Source organism: Micropterus salmoides, unplaced genomic scaffold (assembly GCF_014851395.1).
Source record: "Micropterus salmoides isolate LMB-PRFRI ecotype aquatic unplaced genomic scaffold, ASM1485139v1 Ms_hic_scaffold_15, whole genome shotgun sequence".
Classification (NCBI taxonomy): Eukaryota; Metazoa; Chordata; class Actinopteri; order Centrarchiformes; family Centrarchidae; genus Micropterus; species Micropterus salmoides.
This window is the reverse complement of record NW_024040596.1, coordinates 24,943,515-24,965,523: the sequence shown is the minus strand read 5'-3', so window position 1 is coordinate 24,965,523 and position 22,009 is coordinate 24,943,515. Positions and strand designations below refer to the sequence as shown.

The 22,009-nt window shown below is 41.5% G+C and overlaps 1 protein-coding gene across 1 annotated transcript in view; it reads left to right on the top strand.

Annotated features, from left to right (window-relative positions):
• The first annotated feature begins 7,102 nt into the window (after nt 1–7,102).
• Nucleotides 7,103–22,009, top strand: part of LOC119904507 (CD209 antigen-like protein C) — a 32,768-nt gene continuing 17,861 nt past the window's right edge. Inside the window, exons 1-5 of the mRNA XM_038721225.1 lie at nt 7,103–7,241; nt 7,333–7,434; nt 8,217–8,384; nt 10,402–10,544; nt 19,592–19,692. The gene's annotated coding sequence lies outside the window, so the exon portion shown is untranslated. The remainder of the gene's footprint in view (nt 7,242–7,332; nt 7,435–8,216; nt 8,385–10,401; nt 10,545–19,591; nt 19,693–22,009) is intronic.

The following is a 22,009-nucleotide window of genomic DNA, read 5'->3' as shown; positions in this document are numbered from 1 at the left end:
AATTATGGCTCAGATAATAATAAAGACAATGATGTCTTGTTTCTTCTTCATTAAACTGTCCAGGATTAATTAAGTTTTTCAGTTAGAACACACAGTCCAGAGTCGCAGTCCATCCTCCCTGATGAACGTTACTCTGTTAACGCCTCTGGTCCGGCATGTGAATCCTCTCATGTTCCATCAAAGAGAAATCTGAAGCTGAAATCTTTTTCCAGGCTTCCAAAACTCTGTCGTTGACATTGCCGTTGCCATCACAAGTAAATGTGTCCTCGTGATCCCTAATAACTCGAATGAGGGGCTTACAAATTGCCTTTGCTCTTTCTGCTGCTATTTTTGTTAGCTCGTCTTTCAAGTGGCTACTCGCTCTTCCAGAAGATCTTCATGAACCACTCTGTAGTGAGGAGGACACCACAACTCCAGTGGATACAGTGTTCTGCATTGTGTAACATAATATATGACAAAATGTTGCCTATTGTGAGTTTAAAAATACATTTGTATATAGGTATAAAACAACATAAATTGTTTTGGTTTAATTAAATGATTTTCTCCTCTTGGCTCAAATTTGCTTTGCAAGGAATTCCAGTCTGAGTAGGGTTGAGGTTTGTCCTCAGGCAAAAGTACCAGTCTCCATCAAACAGAACAGTGGCTACCCATACAAAAAGCAGACTGAGATAATTGATCAGCAACTTAAAAATACTGCTGCAGAAATTGTTACAACAAAGTCTTTGACAGCTGGAAACAATCTTCCTTTGGTGGAAAGCCTCAATGATGTAGACAACCCATAGGAGGAGCAAGCATGTACAGTACACCATTAGGATGTATACCTGGTATGCATGAGCACATGAAATGCATATCAAATATGTACTGCAGAATGTAGAAGACTACTATCAGCAGAAATGCACTGACAGCATTTGTAATGACTTTGACAAGTTTTTCAGGAAAATCATGACCAATGTGAGTCATGCTGGCTGAAAAGAGTATCTGAAAAAAATACTGTGTCAAAGTTTAAAACAATCTGTTGCAAGGCTGCTACAGTTAAATGATGTTCTTTTTCTTATTTGCAGAAGATGTTGTTCAAAAAGGCTGCGTGAAAAGGTGTCAACCGCACGAACAAATGAGATGTTATACAGCGTATTTCGTCAATATATCTGAACAGTGGCACAGTGATAAACCACAATGTGCCAGCCTTCAGCACAATGATGGTACCATTTGCTTTCACTTTATGAATAACTACAGAGGATTTTCCCATTTTATGATGCATAGGAAACATGAAGATCCTCATTTTGACCACCAATCAATTTAACTGTTTTCCCCACAGCAAGTAAAGTATAATGGGTCGTAATATGTACCATGAACAATACTAAAGAAATAGTTCAACATTTTGAGAAATACACTTTTTCACTTTATGCTAAGCTAAGCTAGCCGACTCCTGGTTCTAGCTCTGTACATACTCCATATATATGAATGGTATTACCTCTGTAATCTAACCTTCAAAACAAAGCATATAGGCGTGTTAACTAAAATATTCCTTAAAACATAAATGGAGTCATTTATGTATTGGGTTAGCTGATAGCTCCTTTTTCATCTGCAGTCCCTTGGCAAGTCAAAGGTAAAACATGCACTGGGATGAAACAACACTTGAGAAGTACAAGACACATAATGTAAAAAATACACTATACATGACATACACATGCATTAAAGTGATGCTAGAATAATAATCTTCAAAAGACTCAATATCTGTTGCTTCTTTATGACTTTTTGTAATGTTAAGTTTCTTCTCTCAACAATGAGTGATGCAGAAAATGATGAATTCATTATATTTACAAGTATAGTAAATCTTAGAGTAACATACTAACATAATTGTTGTAATTCAACTATTTAATATACTGTAAAACCTCCTAGGCATTTATTTGGTCAGTCGCTGAGCTCCCCCTGCCTATGTTTGGGAAAGGCCTTTAATTCCTCTCCCACAGAACTATTTTTAAATGTTTTTTAAAACCAGCATGAATATAACTGTTACTTATTTAATTAATAACTAACTGTTGATCTACACTGAATTTTAAAAATTATAAACGCAACACTTTTGTTTTTGCCCTCAAAGATCTAAGACTTTCTCTATGTAAACAAGGCCAAGCTGGCCACAATAAAAGGCCACTCGAAAATGTGTTAAGTTTTATCAACATGGATACATTTTTTGGAAACATGTTTTGATTCTTTTGATGGACGGTGTACCCCTGCTTCAAATGTAGGGAGTCACCACTGTTTTCATTTTTCTTCTTTACCATGCTGGTAAATCAAATATACTTTAGTGCTCATGGTTGCCATAAAATGAACAATTAAATTATGGAGACTCTATTCAGTCTAATGATGTGTAGCATGTCCATTTTGAAACAAGTTTAAACATTTATCTGTATGCACAATCTATGCAGCTTAGAACTATCTCAAGCAGGTGATGTGGTGGGCTTTAGGAGGTTTTATACATCCAGAGAACTTCAATAGAAACCAGGTTTCATCTAAACCTGAGCTCAAAATTAAATGAAAAGGTTTTTTTTGCAATGCTGCTGTTGGTATCTGTTTCATAAAGAAACTCTTGAAATTCACACATGTTTAGATGTTCAGAATCCCAGACTGGTATGAAAGAGTGCTGGGAAGTCTTTGGACCACCCCTCACAGTCCGTGAGAGGTTTCCTATTGGCCGGGTAGGGCGTGAGGTGTCGGATGTCCCATGGAGCAGTGAAGGCAGCCAACTTCTCCCGAAGAAAAGTAGGGCTTCCCAGTGGGATTATAATCAGTAAAGGGACATTAAAACATCTATAGTTATCAGAGTGCGTAAACTGAGTTTCACATGAGTGCTTATTATGCAGAGCAAAGGTTCGAAAGAAGTTTTCCTTAAGTTCTGACAGGTTTGTGTAGCTCGGTGGTTTTCAGGGTGGTGTTCACTGGTTTGTTTTTGACACCACAAGTCACCAAAAACAGACAGTATGTCGCAGTCTGAACAGAAAGAAAACACGGAGCAGCCAAAGTTAAGCTCGGAAAATGAACACAGCGGGTTCTTGGTGAACCCGAGAGCGGTTTGTAACGCGTGTAAACGCTTGTACCGGGACCCTAAAATCCTCCCTTGTCTGCACACCTTCTGCTCCGACTGTGTCGGCCGGCTGGAGCCGTTCTCTGTGTCTTCGCGCAGAGGCGAAGAAGCGGTGCAAGAGGACCGACCCGCCGTCACCGTCACGGTGCTTTGCCCCGACTGTGACTCCGAGGTGGACATCCCTCCTTCGGGACCGGAAGGGCTGAGCACCGACCACCTGGCGCTGGACGAAGTATTCCTGGAGACCCTGGCGACGGACGGTCCGCTGTTCTGTTCTGTTCCTTTTCTCCGGTCAAGCTCAAGTGGTTAATTAGTATTTCCATTTCATGCAACTTTACCAACTTTGCCTACTTCTACTCCACTACATCTCATTATCAATATTTTTATTCCACTACATTGTTCTGAAAGCTCGAGTTACTTTTCAGACTATACCATTCCTAAATTCGAGGTTTTCTGATAAACTAAAGGAAACTAAAATGCTCCTTTGTGGGATCAGGAAATTATCCTTCTTCTTAAACGTAATAAACAAATTAAATTATGCTTGGATCAGATGGGTAATCCATCTTCACAAAGCAGAAAACAGGGCTGTTTATTTGCTTATTTGTTTTATTTTTGGTAACAGGAAACAATTGTCACATTATTGGTCAGGATATTTATACATTTAATGGCATTTCCGACGAGAGCATGTAATACTTATTTCGTCCACTTGGGGGAGCTCAGGTTACATGAGGAAAGCTTGGATTACATTAGATGAAGGAGTGTCTTGCTGAAAATAAAAATACTGCACAAGTAACTTCTTTTCATAGAGGCAAACGTAATCAGGTAACTAACGATTTAATTAAATGCTTTGAGTCTTTGGAGACTGCAGTCCTTTTTACATTGAAAGTTCAGTGTCTGGACCATGTCACACCTAGGTGAGACAAGGAGTATCCCTTTGATGTGGTGATAAAACAATGAATAAGGTCAGTTGCCACGGAAACATGTGTGGGGGGCCAGTTTTGATAGGCTGTTTAGGGAAATGCCAATGGCTGGTTCCTGTCCCTTTGTCAGTTTAACATTCAGGCCCCGCGTTATCAGCTTCGGAATCAAAAAAAGTGCCAGTTTTATGGTCGGGCTAGCACTTAGAGAAAGCAACTTTGACCCCTCCCCTTCTTCTCTGGGGAGGAGAAAGGAATTTAGGGTAGCTCCAAATTTATTCAATGTAAAATGCACAAATCCACACCATTGTTCACTACAACAGACTTTCTTAAACTCTCGCCTCCAAAACTGTTATCAAAAGTATACATGTTACTGTTAAAAACAGATCAGTTCAATCTCTCTCCCATTCTTAAAGTGAGAGACAGATCTATGCATTAGTTCAGACCAAAACGTTTGGATGCAGATATGTTTAAATACCTTTAGAATGACTACAAATCCCACGGTGATACCCAATGCCCAGCAGCCCCCTGCGAATCCCGCTTGCGAGGTCGGGCAAATGAGAGAGAGCAAGCGGAACAACACGACAGCGAAAGCCAGCGGAGAGAAACACCAGCAGCAAGTCCCAGCCCGGCAGCAAACGTGCCGCACAGGTCACGTGCACCCGCCAATAAACCCGCCATCCCCCCAACCGCCGGAAAAAACTAAGGCAGCCGGCGCCAGCCGACATCCCCCATGGCATTTGGGTCAGGGTCTTCCGCGTTTGCATCACGGTGCATCTGGGAATCTTTGTTTTTTTTTTTAAATTGATTTATTCTTTTTCTTTCTCCCACCCCTATTGGCTACTGGGGTTCTTGCCTGCCTGTTGCTGGGGTAAGTGTGGCACAGTCGTGGCGTCCCACTCTCACTAACAACTACATTCTTTAACAGGCTTATGCGCACACACATGTACACACACACATACAGACACATTCACCCACACACACACAGACACAATCAGTCTTACACATAGACACAAACAAATTTAGATTGTCCCTGGTAGAATTATTCCTGATGCTTTTCTTACAGTTACTTATTTAAATTAATTGTTATTATTCCGGCTCTCGTGGCTGTGCTGTGTTCCTTATTTAGTGTGCTGGACTGTTTCTTGTTTTAATTTTTCTCTTAGTTTGTCTTACTATGTCAACTGTTTATTGCTGCTGTTCGGCTGGTTGTCTTTTACTATTATTATTATTTTTATTGGGGTTTTTTGTTTGTGTTTGTTTGTTGTTGTTTTTCTCCTCCCCAAGCCCCCCTTTCTGTTCTATTGCAGGTTTCGTTGCTTTCTGCAATTGGTGTTTCCCACAGCTTTTCCCTGTTGTCCCCACCCTCCATTCCCCTTTCCCCCTTCTCATACAGGTCTTGTCCTTTCTCGGTGTCTGCCACCCTGTCCGGCCGGTGACAAATCAATACATAATTAAATAAATAATAAAAACAGACAACGGAGTATATTAATACTCTCTTGTTAAAGTAAAATCTGTCTGGCACAATATGGTATCCAGATCATCATTCTCTATACCAGGCCGCTGGGGAGGACAGGTTTAAAAAAAAAAAAAAAAGGTAATTACTGTATGGCAAAAACTACCAACCTGGTTTACCACAAACTTGTTGGAAGGGTGTAGCATGGGCGGGAACAACCCATTAAAATTTGAAGCAGATCCAAAGAAAATTATATATTTCCTTGTGAAGATTTTATCAAATAAAGAATGTTACAGCAAACCGTTGTCTTTGTTCTCTTCATTAAGAAATGTTATCCAAAGTGTTTTGTTAGGGAGAATATTATAGTGAGTGTGACGAAGATGAAAAATTTGTCAAGAAAAACTATTTTTCATATATTTCACTTTCCAGAATATCCCCTATTCACACTAAATACAAAAAACAAAAGTAGCTATAGTAAATTAAAACAAATGCCTCCAGACAACAAATGAAGCTTAGCTAATTTTAATCAGGAAGATGGATGACAACAATCTGCATGCTTATACTATTTATTATTTACTCAGCCTCTCTGTCTATACCCACTTTTAACCCCGCTTACTGAGGTTTTTGAAGATTTTGCAACAACCTTTGTGAGCCAGTCGTCTCAGTGTCCGATTGATGCAACCCTCTTCCAGCCCATTCACCTCTGGCCTTCATCACAACCAGTCTTACCAGTTGGGTCTTCGAGTGAGCCAGTCAGATGTCCCACTCCATATCTCAACCATCCAGATCTTCAGCCATTGTTCTTCATCCCTTCTATTCCACCACTGTTGTCTAGCCTCCATTGGCGGGATATTCCTGTTTTACTGTATGGTATTACCCCCTTAACGTAATATATCACAATTGGGTCGAATCGAATCGCCTTCACTTTCTTCAACCTTCCCATTGTGTACTGTGCCAATAGTATTCATTTTATTATTCTTTAAGCATATCTGCAATTGAGTCTCTCCTGATTTAAATGTATGTGAATTAGGAACTATTTAGAGGTAACAATATTTGATAATTAAAAGAAAATGTAAATCAACCTAAACACTTACTGGCCATTCAAACATCTGTATTTTTTCACAGCATTTTTCATCAACAGAACAAATGTTTTTTAGTATGATGCATCACCTACATGTTTCTGCTGTGATGCTGACACAGGCAGGACTTTATCATTGCTGACTGATGAATCACTTCCTTTTATTGGCCACAAACTTTCACTTACCTGCCAAACTTTAAACTGCTTTAGCTTATGTATTCTTCTGTTGCCATGAGTTCTTTGTTCAGTTGAAACATTAGTTTTGCTATGTTAAATATGATAAAGAATTATTAAAATTTAGAAAAAAAAACAAAACACATTATAGTTCCACAAAAATATTTTTTACCAATGCAGAGTAGTTGCATAGGACCAGAAGAAGATAAGATTCTGTCAAAAATGTATAACACAATTCAGGAATCAGTAGAGTGAAAATTACGTTATTCCTCTATCATTTTTAGCTCCCGTTTCAAGTGAGACGACAGGCGAGTATTGCACTGTCAACATCTGTTTTTAGCATCTTTAAGGCAGGATTTCCTGATCAGCTAAAGTAAAAAAAAAATAAAAATGAACCCAATCCTGTAGAGTAACTTGTGCTGCAGAGCCGACCCTCCACAAAGCACTGAGCATTCTTAGGAGCGATGGAGGAAATCTATATAAATGTTGAATATGACAAATCTGTTGACTCAACACCATCACAAAATCAGACAGGTAAGAATTATTTGTCAGACAAAGAGGCTGGCAGACTGAGCTTTATTATTATTATTATTATTGTATCCTTGACTGTATTGTCTGTGTTGAGGTCTGAGGAGCTCAGAGAGGAGATTTCATGGAGCTGTTGTTCTCTGTCTGGGGCTGCTAAGTGTCTTCCTGCTGGCTAGGCTCATCGGCCTCGCTGTCCTCTGTGAGTTTGGTTGACATTCAGAAGTTTAAGTTTTTTATTAATGTGTTTATCTGGCTAATTTCCTCTAATCTGTGTCTTCACTTCTTGCCTTTCATAACAGTCCCGTTGAATACTTCATAAAAAGTTCCACATTTTGTGTTGGTTCTTTAAACAGTGTTTCAATACAGGTGCTGATTGTCTTTGTCATGTTTTTTCTACTTTGGATATCTACGTCAATTTCTTACTACAGTAATAACAAAAAAAACATTCTCCTGTGTATTTGTACAGTAGCCTACTTAAAAACTTTAACTTTGCATGTAAAGCAGTACCCCTCACAGAAATATGCCACAAGTTGTGCCTTTTTAGAGAACAGGGTCTTAACTTACTTATTGGTTTGAAAAATACAATCAAATAATTATTGTGGCATTTCCTTTAGCTCCATTATGCACATTTTGCTTTTCCTTATACTATATGCCATTTTTGTTATGATTAAATATTATTGTACCTGTTCTAAGAAAAGAAAGCAGGGTCAAGGACTACATATTATGTACTGAATTTGGTTGCTTTGGGTCAGACTGCAAGGCTGTTTTCATGATGATGCCTGTCCCTCAGCCAGCCTCAAGTAGCTGGATACAAAAAGTTTTTTTTGCTCTAAAACATTTGCTCAACATACGCAGAAATCTTTAGATGGTTGCTTCAAAATGAATCTATAAGCTATAATTATGGTTAGTGAAAAATTTTGAATGATTCAAATGGTATTTGACGTAATAAACATAAATTTGAAGTATTTTGATTTATTTCAGACCATCACTCAGCCGCAGATTTCTCCACTATCAATACCAACCTGACGGAGCGTCTCCAGGCCAGTAATAACAAGCTTTCCTCCATGTCTGAAGAGAGAGAGCTGCTGAATGCCAGCCTCATTGAAACGACTAAAGAGCTGAACAGGCTTCAGAGTTTGGCCAGACAGAGTGAGTGACGCCTCTTGCTACTGCACACCAGTGTTGGCCAAGTTACTCGGGAACTGTAATAAGTTGCTTGGCGATGGTACAGTGGATAACACACATGCTTTTGGTGTGAGAGACCCGGGTTCATTTCCCACTGTGAGCCATCCACCATTAGACACTTAACCCATCGTTGCTCCAGTGGTGTGCGACCTCTGACATATATAGCAATTGTAAGCCGCTTTGGATAAAAGCATCAGATGAATAAATGTAATATTGTTAACTTATTACTCCTTCTAAAAGTAATAGTATTAGATAACTTATTACTTACTGGGTTTAAAAGTAATTACTTACGTTACTCGTTACATTACTATATTACTTTCACTACAAAAAATAAAGCATGTAACTCTTGACTTTTGAGCCAATGTTTTTCTGCACATGCCATAATAAGAGCAGTATCCAATGTTTTTATCTTTCACAATCTGAAGTGGTTTGTAATCACTGTGAAGCGAATGTCAATCTGAATTCAGAGGGAATTCAGTGAAAATAATAGATATTTTCAAGGGCTGTATTTTTGAATTCTTATTTATTTATAATCAATTATTTTGAAATCTGCTGTGACACAATGTTAACGTAATGCCTTAAATAACGCATCACAAAACACAGCGGGGGCTGGCTTGACTTTCGTTTTTGAAGTGAGGCTTGGTTGACCGCAGTCAATGCTTGAGATACCTGCGCAACCTTGACATATTAATCTTAATGCCATCCACAGTAAGTAATATTAATATTTCCCAGTGTCTCATACCAACAAGGAAATAAAAACATCCATCCATCGTCAACCGCTTATCCTGCGTACAGGGTCGTGGGGGGCTGGAGCCAATCCCAGCTGACATCGGGCGAAAGGCGGGGTACACCCTGGACAGGTCGCCAGTCCATCGCAGGGAAATAAAAACATATTAAATCCAATAGTGCAACATTGTCCACTTGAAGTAACTGCATCTCCCGACGGAACACCACTGTTAAATTTCGGCGTTATGTAACATAACTGGTTGATGTCAACTTGAGTAGGGGAGACAGTACCCTCACTTACTCCAGCCATATCAATAAAAAACATCTCCAGACTATGCCCTGCTCTAACTCAACACTCAGCGGAAGTCCTAGTAAATGCCTCGGTCACATCACGTATTGCAATGCAATATTAGCAGGCATTCCTTACAAACTTATTCACCGACTGCAACTCATCCAAAATGCTGCGGCAAGGATTATAACATGCCAAGTCCACAGAACATACCACTCCTCTGCTGATCCAACTACACTGGCTTCCTGTATCACAAAGGATTAACTTTAAAGTATTATTACTAACATTAAAAGCCCTCCGCAATCTGTCTGCTACTTATCTTACCGACCTCATTCAGACCTACACTCCATTTCGTTCCCTGCAGTCTTCCACACCAAGTCTTTTGGCACTAACAACCATCAACCTCAGTACAATGGGTGCTAGGGCCTTCTCCTATGCTTCACCCAAAAGTCATCTTTCAAACAACTGCTCACACCTAAGGGAAATTTTAGAGACACCAATAAACCTAGCCTGCATTTCTTTGGATGGCGGGAGGAAGCTGGGCAAACCAAGGTTTGAACCCGCAACCTTCTAGCTGTGAGGCCTCAGCACTATCCACCAGACCACCATTGATTCCACTCTTTGTCCTTCACAGAAATAAATCTATTTTAAATGGGGGAGTGCTGAGAATGAATTTAGGAGTCTTGGCCTGGGGGAAGAAGCTGCTGTGGTAGGATAGCAGATTTACTATAAATTGGTCTGATCACAAAACAAAATGTAAATTCAGCGTGTGGGGCTGCATGAATAAGACATTTTTCCGCAAAGCCACAAGTGTGAAGCTCATGGTGATGTGAGATCAAAAGTCACTGAAGTCATTAGGATTCATTGTCTGGGGATCATCAAAGTCTGTACAAACTTTAATGGTAATTAATTAATAATTGGAGAGACATTTTAGTCTGGACCAAAGTTTATGTTGTGTGTTTACAGATAAATCGTGTCCTGCTGGATGGAGGATGTTCTTGTGTTCCTTTTATCTGCTCTCCAATAAGTCTGGTTTGTGGACAAAAGGCAGACAGGACTGCAGAAACAGAGGAGCAGATCTGGTTGTCATAGACAGTGCTGAAGAACAGGTACAGTGTGTTTTTTTTAACTCATTCTATTTATGTTCAACACCTTCACAGTAACCATTCAAACTCCTTAAAGCCCCCCTCCAGCCAGTTTTAACTGCCATTTTTGGTGAAGGTTCTTTCTCAAACAGAGAATGGGGATGTGGTTAATAGTCATACGTAATCAATTACCATGTCAACCAAAAACTGGCGGCTGGAGCGCTAACGATTAGTGATGTACGATACTTCTTACGATTACCGCTAACGATTAGTGATGTACGACACCACGTTTCTGTATTTATGAGAGAAATAAGGAGTAGGCTGTGGCCTTACCAATTCCAAATAATAGCTGCATAATGACAAGACATCAAATTACTGTCATATTCTTTAATTATAATGAAAATCTCCTGCTCAGAACTGCCGCTTCATACATCATCATATTATTTTGACTTAATGTCAGATGTTTAGCGAAGTTTGCAGTGTTGCTAAAGTCTTTGCACACACATCACATACAGCGTCATTATTATCTTCACAGCTAAAAAACATCCAGACCTGTCGGCCATAGTCAGTATTCAATCGCGGGAAATGTAAAGTGCTGCAGCGGAATCTGAGTTATTTCTGTTTATGTAGGCTATAAGAAACACAACATTGTATGTACATCACCACTACTTATAACACACTGACAATACTATTTTCATCAGCTTTAGCTTTAGGTATTGTGTCCCTGTTACCAAGCATACCATACAGTTTACAGGCAGGTTGCTGGGCCTAAGGCAGGCACATTATGAAGTCCTTTGCTTTATGTGTTGTGTCCTGAAGAATGGGGTACACATTTTATACATCCTCATTAGGTTGACAATAAAATTAATCACACTTTATGCGGTTGCAATCATACTGAACAGATGCATATTGCATTAATGGTTAAACATGTTTTATATAAAATTACAAATAAATAACATTTACTGGCTCTACACGAAAATACACACAAACCATTCTTATAACTGAGTACAGTGACAAAACAAAATACTTTATTGCAATGTTAACAACAACAAAAGTCACTCCCCAAGCGTTGGCTGACATATTTGTTTACCAGATTTCATCTAAATCTCTCTTTTAGAGATATTTTTTAGATATCTTACCAATAGACAAATTTGACTGAGTATATCTTTGGCCGAGGGTAATATTAATCGTAGGACTGATCTGGCTAATGCGTTCATTAATAAAGATCTTAACCTGAAAATCGCGAACCAAGACTTCTGTGCTGGTTTCACATTTATGTCCTGTATTAAACCGTTAACCAACAAAGGCCGACTGCCTCATCCATCCATGGGGATCTTTTGGCCAATCTGCGAAGTGGGGCAGGTGCAGTTGACTCCATGAGGGCTGATGCGTATGCTGGGGAAAGGAAAAACATGGTTGTAAAATATAACACACCATCACAGCAACCAATCAGCTTCCATCGCGGTTGAATTGCAGAACTACTGAGAGAAACCTGTGGAAAAGGTAAATCATGCAGTTCACAAGTTGTACATGTGTGAAAAAACACATAAGCACAGAATATCCATGTACATTAGATGCTAGTTTCTGTTAATAAGGTACATCAAGTTAAAACTGTTGCAGTCCAGTAAAACATCCCTGCAATAAATTATATCTTCATGAAGCTAGTAACATTTTTTGTAATTTTTAAAATGTCTTGTTCATGCGTTTTTACTCTTAATCTCCAAAATGGCTGCTTCAAAACAAATTTTAGTATGATGCTTTACATACATACAGATGTTTAATAATGGCTGGCCTCCACAGATTCAGGTCCTTCCTTTCTGTAAAGAAGAAAATGTAATTATAACAAAAGCCAAACTAAACGTAAAACCATCAGCCCTGCCATAAGATCGACCTTTACAAAGTTTAAAATTCAATTTCAATTCAATTCAATTTTATTTATATAGCGCCAAATCACAACAACAGTTATCTCACAGCGCTTTTCATAAAAGAGCAGGTCTAGACCGTACTCTGTGATGTTATTTACAGAAGCCCAACAGTTCCCACCAAGAGCAAGCACTAGGCGACAGAGGCAAGGAAAAACTTCCTTTTAAGAGGCAGAAACCTCGAGCAGAACCATGGCTCAGGGTGGGCGGCCATCTGCCTCGACCGGTTGGGGTGAGAGAGAGAGAGAGAGAGAGAGATGTAAGGAGAGAGAGATGTAAGGAGAGAGAGAGGGGAGGGAGGCAGCCTACACAATATACACACAGAGGTACACACAGTGAAGGTAATGTTGCTATAGACTAAATGAAAAATGGTACAGATATTTATAATAGTGTTAATGGTAACCGTCGTAATGTTAATGATTATAATAACAATAATAACAATAAGACTAGCAACAATAGTCGTAGCAGCAGAGGGTGTCGAGCAGGAACACGGGGGCAGCAGGTGACCCGCAGCCACAGCTCCAGACTCCACAGCTCCAGAGCCAGAAAACCTGCAGGAAGTGATAGGAGAGAGGAGAGGGACGAGAAAGCACAAGACTACCAGAAAGGGGAGACGTTGTGTTAGTAACATGCAATAATGGGATAAGGTTGCATACAGAGGGAGAGAAAGTAGAGGAGAGAGGAGCTCAGTGCATCATGGGAAATCCCCCGGCAGTCTAGGCCTATAGCAGCATAACTAAGGGATGGTTCAGGACTACCTGAGCCAGCCCTAACTATAAGCTTTATCAAAGAGGAAAGTCTTAAGCCTACTCTTAAATGTGGAGATGGTGTCTGCCTCCTGAACCCAAACTGGAACCTGGTTCCACAGGAGAGGAGCTTGATAGCTGAACGCTCTGGCTCCTAGTCTACTTTTGGAGACTCTAGGAACCACAAGTAACCCTGCATTCTGTGAGCGCAGTGCTCTGGTGGGGTAGTAAGGTACTATGAGCTCTTTAAGATAAGATGGTGCCTGACCATTAAGAGCTTTGTAGGTAAGAAGAATGATTTTAAATTCTATTCTGGATTTTACTGGAAGCCAATGCAAAGAAGCTAAATAAAATGCTCCTTCTCTGCTGATATTCAGTCTGAGATGGGTTAAATAATGTATTTGTATAATGTGTCTTCTGAAGTTTCAGTACGCTGAGTGCTCAGGACCTCCATATTAATGAGCTTATAGTTGACAAAAACAAGCAGAGGAGCCACACTTGTGGTGCCAATGCTCATTATTGAGAATTTACCAAACGTTTTAATACATTATGTAAGTTTTCATCATCAAGGTAGCTATGACTTATGATTGTGCAGCTGCTCTTGTCACTTCTTTGCCTCTTGCTTGGCCAAAGCCATGAGTGCTCCCTTTATAAAACCGGGGTTACGTACTGTAACCTGGATTCTATGAGTATAGGCGCAGTCCTCTAAGGCTATCGCTATTGGGTTTACCCCTTCCGTGCGCCTGCACGGTACTGAGAATTTTAGTCTACGCCCACCCACAGCGTGGGCCTGTCCTACGTCCACACCTTGTGTATATACAACGGTGAGACCCAGCCGTCGGCTCCCAAATGCCTTTTCTTCAGCACTGAGAACCAAGGTCCAGTGAGGCCTTCAACTTAGAGGGCTGCGGCCCTCTGAGGCTATTGCTATTGGGTTAGAAGCGAAGCAGGATGAGTCCACGCCTCACTGGCCCATACGGTACCACCAAGCACAACTCACCTGCCCAGAGCCATAATGAGCCACCCAGTCGCCCGCTGACCACGGCGTTGGTCTCGGCGTGCATGCTAGCACGTTGGCGCGGCATGGGAGGCCGAGGGCCGACCCATGCGTAAGTCGGTAAACTGAGTGGGGGGCCCTGCAGCCGTACAGACACAGGCGGGGTCACGACAGCAACCGTATCAGCTTCGCACAAGGTCGGGCCACGTAAGCAGCGGCCGCCCCCACACACCGTCCGGTGGTAGAGGGCGCACCGCACACTCACAAGGAGAATCACTCAGCCAAAACACTCAGGAGGACAGGAGGCCGCCGTGCAGATGTCATCCACTGTCATCCCACCGTGCAACACCACTGAGGAGGAGACGCCTCTTGTGGAGTGCGCTCTGATGCCATCTGGGGGAAATTCACCGGCAGACACGTAAGCCTGGGAAATGACATTGCACAGCCAGTGAGACAGGCACAGCACCGACAGGGGAAGTCCCTTGGACCACTCCCTGTAGTGCACAAACAGACGCTGCGCACGGTGCCACATAGCAGGACAGCGCTCGCACCGGGCAGAGGAGGTGGGACGTGGCGTCCTCCTACCGACCCATGGGGGGGAGGAAAAGAACCCAAGAGGGTGATGACCCGCGACCGAAAGGAGTGCTTTTAGGCATGAACGTCAGGTTAGGGCGCAGAACAGCCAAGCTGCCGCCGCCCTGAATTTGGAGACACGACGTAGCCAAATCGCTGACCCTCTTGGCCAATGTCAGAGCCAGGAGCAAGGCGACCTTAGCCGAAAGGAATCTCAGGTCCGCCGTCTCCGAAGCCCCAAACGGGGCTTGGGTTAAGGCGCGTAAACAGTGGCCACTGTGGGGCAACAGGCCACGTCACTGGCCTGCGCCTCTGCACCCCCCTAAGGAAATGTTTCACCAGGGTGGGAGAACACAGTCCTGTCCCCAAATCCCTCGTGACAGGATGAAATGGTGGCAGTGTAGGTTTTAACCGTACTGAACACCAGTCCATGAGCAACTGGAGGAACAAAAGCACCGCCGACAGCGGACAGGCGACCGGGTCCGTCCCCTGGTCCAGACACCAGCGTTGGAAAGCTGACCACTTAGAGGAGTATGAGGACTGAGTGGAGGCGGCCCTTGACCCCTGGATGGTGCAAACCACCTCCCAAGAAAGACCTAAGCCCTCCAGTCATCACCTCTCAGCGGCAAGACCCGTAGAGGCTGGCCGAGGAGCGGGTGACTCCTAATCGCACCCCCTGCCTGAGAGAGAGCGCCCCCCCCTCCAGGGAGGTTCCACGGCTGCCCCGCCAGCAACCGCTAGAGACAGGGAAACCAGGACGCGTTGGTGTGCTCCGGGGTCACCAGAGTCACCGGCAAGGTTGAAAACTGCAGGCAATCCAGAAGGCGCGGGACCAGGCGCACTGGCGGAAAAGCATACAGCAGCCGGGGAGGCTAAAGGGGGTGCATGAAGGCGCCGAGCGCACCCCGCCCTGGCGGTTTATGTAGGCCACCGCGGCCCTGTAGTCGGTGCAGACCAGGGCGTCTGTGAAGAACGAGATATGGGATGTGACCCTGTCCAGGGGAACCGGGGGGTGTCGTGTGTAATGTGTGTAGCGGCGATAAGATAACACCACACGCAGGGTGGCGTGTATTGTTATCCTGTCTGCATGAAGCATAATGACCGCTTCAAGGGCTTATTTGACACAGCCTGGCTTCTGTGAACCAAGGGGGAACCTCTGGACGCACAGAAGGACCGTGCCATTGATGCTGAGCTTGCAGCTGGCACTGCCGGGGGAAACGTGCATAATGTCAACAGCATCACACACTGCCCGGCAGATTTCTTCGTCAGAAAAATATCTGTACAAGGTGTGTATTTGTTCTGTCCACACGAAGCGAATGTCCGCTGTCGTGGGCTCATACAGTTTCTGTGGGGAGGGGTGTGTGAAGGGACCTTTGATCGTGAACAGAGTGTACTGCTTGTTGCTTTGAGCTTCAAGCTGCAGATTAGCCACTTGGCTACGGCATCTGGCTCACACTGTGTGGGAAGTGTGTGCTTGGTGTGGCTGGTTCAACTGAGACAGGCACAGACAGCATTTGTTCAACAACTTCCACAAAAAGGAGCAACAAGATTTCACACAGCTTTTTTCGACTCATAGCTTACCAGTGGTCCGCTCTGACCGCCAGCAGCAATGAAACCGGTTGCTAAATTTCATTAGCCGCAGCTAATGTGGAGCAACGTGGGCACACGGGGTCTCCCTGGTCAGCTGATCCAGGCAGACCGCATGTGAGCGTCACATTAGTATCCGTTACCTCAACGTTAGCTCCCTGTTAGCTTACCTCGCCGCGGTAACGTAGTAGCATTGAGGCACACTAAATCAAGTAACTAAACTAAAAAAAAGGAAGACTCTGTTAGCTAACTTTCTGCAATAACTATGCTAGCTAACTACACCTGGCTAACTACAACTTAGTTAACTTAGCTAACTAAACTAGAAAGACAAACCAACCATCAGACACACAGACACAAAGAGACATTACCTACTGTAAGTTCTAAGTAAATTAGCCTACATGATAAATTGGTTAGCTAGCTCACAACGATGTTTATCGGTTTGATGCTCTGACTTAACGAGGCGTGAAGGCGTGACAGTTTTTTAACAAGGCATGACAGTGCTCCTTCGCAAACGTGGAGAATGACTTATGACTTATGGAATTTCTATAGCCATACGTCACCACCCCGTTTTAACAACTAAGCAACTTTTGCAACTTTGAGCACAAAATTAAGCTATTTGGCAAACAATATTTGGCAAATAGCATTGGCATGTGGGTAATCAACATTGTAAGGAAATATATAATATGAAATATCATTGAAATGTCAAAATATAGTATTCTTTGATATACAAATGTGCCATGAAGCCAAAGATCTTTGTATCAGTTAAAAACTGTCCCAGATCTACTGTCAGTCAACAGCAAAATTTCTGGCTCTAGGCATTTTTTATGATTTCATGAACAATTTAATGAAATGCCTTATTTCCTGATTCCTTATAGGTATAGCCTTAAAATAAGTAGACTGTACATATTGACCATAATAACAGTGATGTAATAAGTAAATGAGGTCAAATTATATTAAAAAGTCAAAAATGAGAAAGCTCTGACATATGTTCCAGTTATCTGAGATCTCTACCACAAGTTATTGTAAGTGTAGCAGACCTAAATTTATTAGTTATGCAGTTTATGAGAATTGATACCCAATTATGAATTAAAATTCATAAAATCAAAATTTAATTTAATTCCTCGTTTTAGGGCACCACCGGAGTTGTTATAATCCTAGAGTCTCCGGACCTCTAGGTAGTTTTGAATAATTATACAATTATTACTAGTGATCAGTTAGTTAATAATCGCTCAATTATCTTAAATCAGTCAGTCAGTCTCATATCTAAAGGGTCAATTCTCTTGGCAGGAACTATAAATAGGCAACACACACAGCTCTTGATTATTTTACAGTGAATTTATTCTCTAACTAAGGTGATAAAAAGACGGTTGGATACAGGGAACATAAACATTTGCTGAACAATGAGCCTGGAGGTTCGGTTGTGGGAAGCATTTGACTCATACGGCATAGAAGAGCTAATGAAAGTAAACTAATGCTATAATTTAGGAGTTAAAATGGACATCTGATCACAGAACATGTGTTAAGTTTTACTGCTTGTTGACAGCCTGCTTTTGGCCTGTTGCACGGGTCCCACGCTAGCTGCCCGATCCTGGCTTTCTGCTAGGGATTCTCCAGGGTTCTCCGTGTCTGATTGAAAACGCCTCCTCCGTCTGGCAATTTGGCTGTTTGCAGGTTTCCTTCGTTGTAGCTGGCAACACCACGTGGCTTGGTCTGACCTCGGTGAAGTTGGCTCGACGAAAAAGGCTTAAAATGGAACTTGGTCGTTCCTGAATTAGTCCAGTGTAATTTAACGGACTGATAACTTTAACAAACAAAAGAAATGAAGAAAATAAAACAAACTGAAGGCAGATCGATGTCGCGGCACTTCAGGTGTGTAGCTTCAGGCGAACAAAAGGGCCTGTTTGTTTCGCTGGCCGAGTCTGGGCGTTGCCTGGCGAGGCACGCAGCGCGTGCCGAAGCGTCCAGAGGGCCGAGCAGGGTGGAAGAGCCAACAGCGAAGAGAAGAGAGAGCGAGAGCGTGTCGCTCTTTTGTTGCCTGGGCGTGGTTCCCCAGGGGGCGTCTCAGGTTTCCCAAGGGACTGCCTTTCTAAACTTAATGTCTAAAGAAAAGAAATCTATTTGCACGTATTATAATCAAATATTTTCCACAATCGAACCTCAATGGTTGAACGGTTGTACTGTTCTAGGCATTTGGTAACAGGAAACAATTGTCACATTATTGGTCAGGATATTTATACATTTAGCGGCATTTCCGACGAGGACATGTAATACTTATTTCGTCCATATGGGGGAGCTCAGGTTACATGAGGACAGCTTGGATTAAATCAAAGATCGTCTCTCCTTAGGAACCGGGGAATTTGTTGATTCATCCTTAAATTCAAGTTGGCGATTAAGAGTATAGTAAAACATTCCTTTGTCATCATTTCTAAAGGGATTTTGTAAGAAAGTATTATGAACAAGCATTGATTACATTAGATGAAGGAGTGTCTTGCTGAAAATAAAAACACTGCACAAGTAACTTTCTTTTCAGCACTAATATCAACAACAGATAGCAACAACAGTTAACATAACTACTCAACTAGAGGCAAACGTAATCAGGTAACTAACGATTTAATTAAATGCTTTGAGTCTTTGGAGACTGCAGTCCTTTGTCATCCAAAGTTCAGTGTCTGGACCATGTCACACTTGGGTGAGACAGGGGTTTTCCTTTTTGATGTGGTAATAAAACAAAGAATAAGGTCAGTTGCCACGGAAACGTGTGTGGGGGGGCCAGTTTTGATAGGCTGTTCAGGGAGATGCCAATGGCTGGTTCGTGTCCCTTTGTCAGTTTAACAGTCAGGCCCCGCGTTATCAGCTTCGGAATCAAAAAGGTGCCAGTTTTATGGTCGGGATAGCACTTAGAGAAAGCAACTTTGACCCCTCCCTTCTTCTCTGGGGAGGAGAAAGGAATTTAGAGTAGCTCCAAATTTATTCAATATAAAATGCACAAATCCACACCGTTGTTCACTACATAAGCATATTTTAAATTGAAATTTTCTGTGTTCCAGAATTAAATTTGCGCAGTTGTTCCATTTGAATGATAAAAAGTGTTGTGTTTTTGGAAAATCTGGCATTTTAGAAGCATTACAACTTGTTGGTTTATGAAGTTGCTGTAAATTTTTCAATGGATTCTTGACAAATTCTTGTAAACTGCACATATAATGTTCATAAATACACACTGTGGCTTTTTCTTTTGTATTGAAACAGACATTCCTCTCTGACTTCATCTGCTTAGAAACTTGGATTGGTTTGACTGACGTGGTGGAGGGGAGCTGGAAATGGATTGATGGAACTAAACTGACTCTAAGGTTAGGTTTAAATGTTTACAATTCCTGTATGTTAGGTGTGAGCAATATTATAATATTAAACGTACTACAGATGAAGCAGACTCAATTTAATACTTAGGCCTCTACATGACAGTTAATAGTAGTTATTCCATTAGAAGGAAGCAGGAGGAGTTTTATTTTTGACGTTATATTTTGTGCTTACGCCTGATACAGGGACAGGATCAGTGAATAGGCTTAGGGATAGTGATAGAGCACAGGCATAAACACGAGTCGGTCATTGAACAGTCGGACAGAATTGGTTTCAACTGATCCTGAATTCTTCCTAGACAGACGTGTCTATTTGATGTGTCTATTTTAAATGGCTATGTACAGTCCATGGAGGTCACAGTGAACATAAGTGTAATACAGCTGGCTCAAAACTGGAAGCAACTGGATTTGCTACCAAGCTACATCTAGCTGTTTGCTTGTTATAGAGAGCCTAAGTCACTCCCCTTCCGGTGGACCACCTCGGGACCTTATTTCGGAAAAATATTGTACGGTAGTCAATGGCAGGAGACAACAAATATTTTGATCCCGTTTGAATTGTGCCCTGAATAACACATATGATCTTTGTTAATTGAAAATATTTGAAATTTAAGGAGGTCAAAGCTTGATGTAAAACTGTTGAGATATAAGACTGGAAAATACGTAATTAAAAAGATCACAAACCCAAAAGTCAATGACTGAAGCTAACGTTACTGAAGCTAACATAAAAACACTTACATGAGAGGATGATGTGATAGAAGAGCCAGGAGTTGTTGGATTAAACACATTAGGTGAGATATATTTCTGCGTGGAACACAGCTACATTATCTAGCTAGTAGCAAGAAAGCAATGAATGTTAGCTAGCTTTACCGTGCATGTTGGTGACGTATACTGTGCGAGACGAGAGATGTAGTTCATTAAGCGGTTTCACAAAAAATGACATGTAACTTTACTGTTTTACAACAAAATGCGACTTTCTTGACTTGCAAAATTATATTTTAAATTGACCAACGTCATATGTGTAATTCAGGGTTCAATTCTAACGGGATAAAAAGATAAGTTGTGTCTCGCCATTAACAACCATACATATTTTTGACAAAATAAGGTCCCATGAGCCGGAAGCGGAAGTGAATGACTTAGGCTCTCAATTATGAAGACATAACATTACTTTAGCTTTCATAACAAAATTACTAACATTATTACTAAGCAACCAAATCTGTTAGGTGTAGGTTTCCATGTCACCTGGGTGTTTAAACGGAATTTTAATGAGACCTATTATGCTTTTCCACATTTTATGACTTACCAAAAATGTTACAATGTTGGATATTCATGTTAAACATGGCCAAAGCTTCAAAAAATGAGGTTAAAGTATTTTTAAAAAATCCCTGTGAGCAAAAACCTCAGATTTCCTCCTGTTCTGAACGCTCTGTTTTGAACTGCTTTTTCTACGAAGAGCTCCGTTCTAAGTAATACTGAGCCAGAAGAAGCTGGTGTTCCATAATTGGGCATAGCAATGGCCCAGCAACGGCTCAGTCTGCCTGTTCTGCCCAGCAAACGCCTGGTAACATGCTTCAGGTCTTTGCCAATCAGAAGACAGTGGGCTTTGAGAGGGGGGGCCTTAAACATACCCCCAGCATGCAACTTGTATCACACAGAGGCTGAAATGAAGCCCTACATGAAGAGTCAGTATAAGAAAATAAAATATTTGTTGAACTGTGAAGCCATCCTGCAAACTATGGAGGACCGACCCTGACACAGTCAGAAATAAATACATAAATAAATAAATGCTCAATAAATAAATAAGCATCCAATTAAATACACAAAAATAAAGTAAATAAATAAATGTAGGTAGTAATTAAATTATACAAGGAGACATAAATGTATATATTTTAATTAATGCCTTTACTTATTCACCTTTGTAATAATTACCGTATGTATTTATTCTCCGTTATAATCTTCAACTTTTATTTATTTATTTATTAATTACTTATTTTTTAAATGTATTTATTTATGTGTGTGTTTTAATATTTTTCTCTGTTTTATTCTTCCTTTGTATTTTTTTACCTTATTTATTTTCACCCATGGTATTTATTTCTGCCTGTCCTTTTTACATTTCTGTATGCATTTCTGCCTCATTATGCAAATGAGGAGGGGCTGTGTCTCAAGGGGTCATCTTCTCTCCTATTGGTGGACCAGTCAGACGGGAGAGCTCTAGGCCTACTCTGCCTGCACACATCAACGAGCTGCTCCTCACACAGTCAGATGGCTTCCTTCAGTGCGCTCAGGTGTTTAGCAACTCTGTTCATGTGGACAC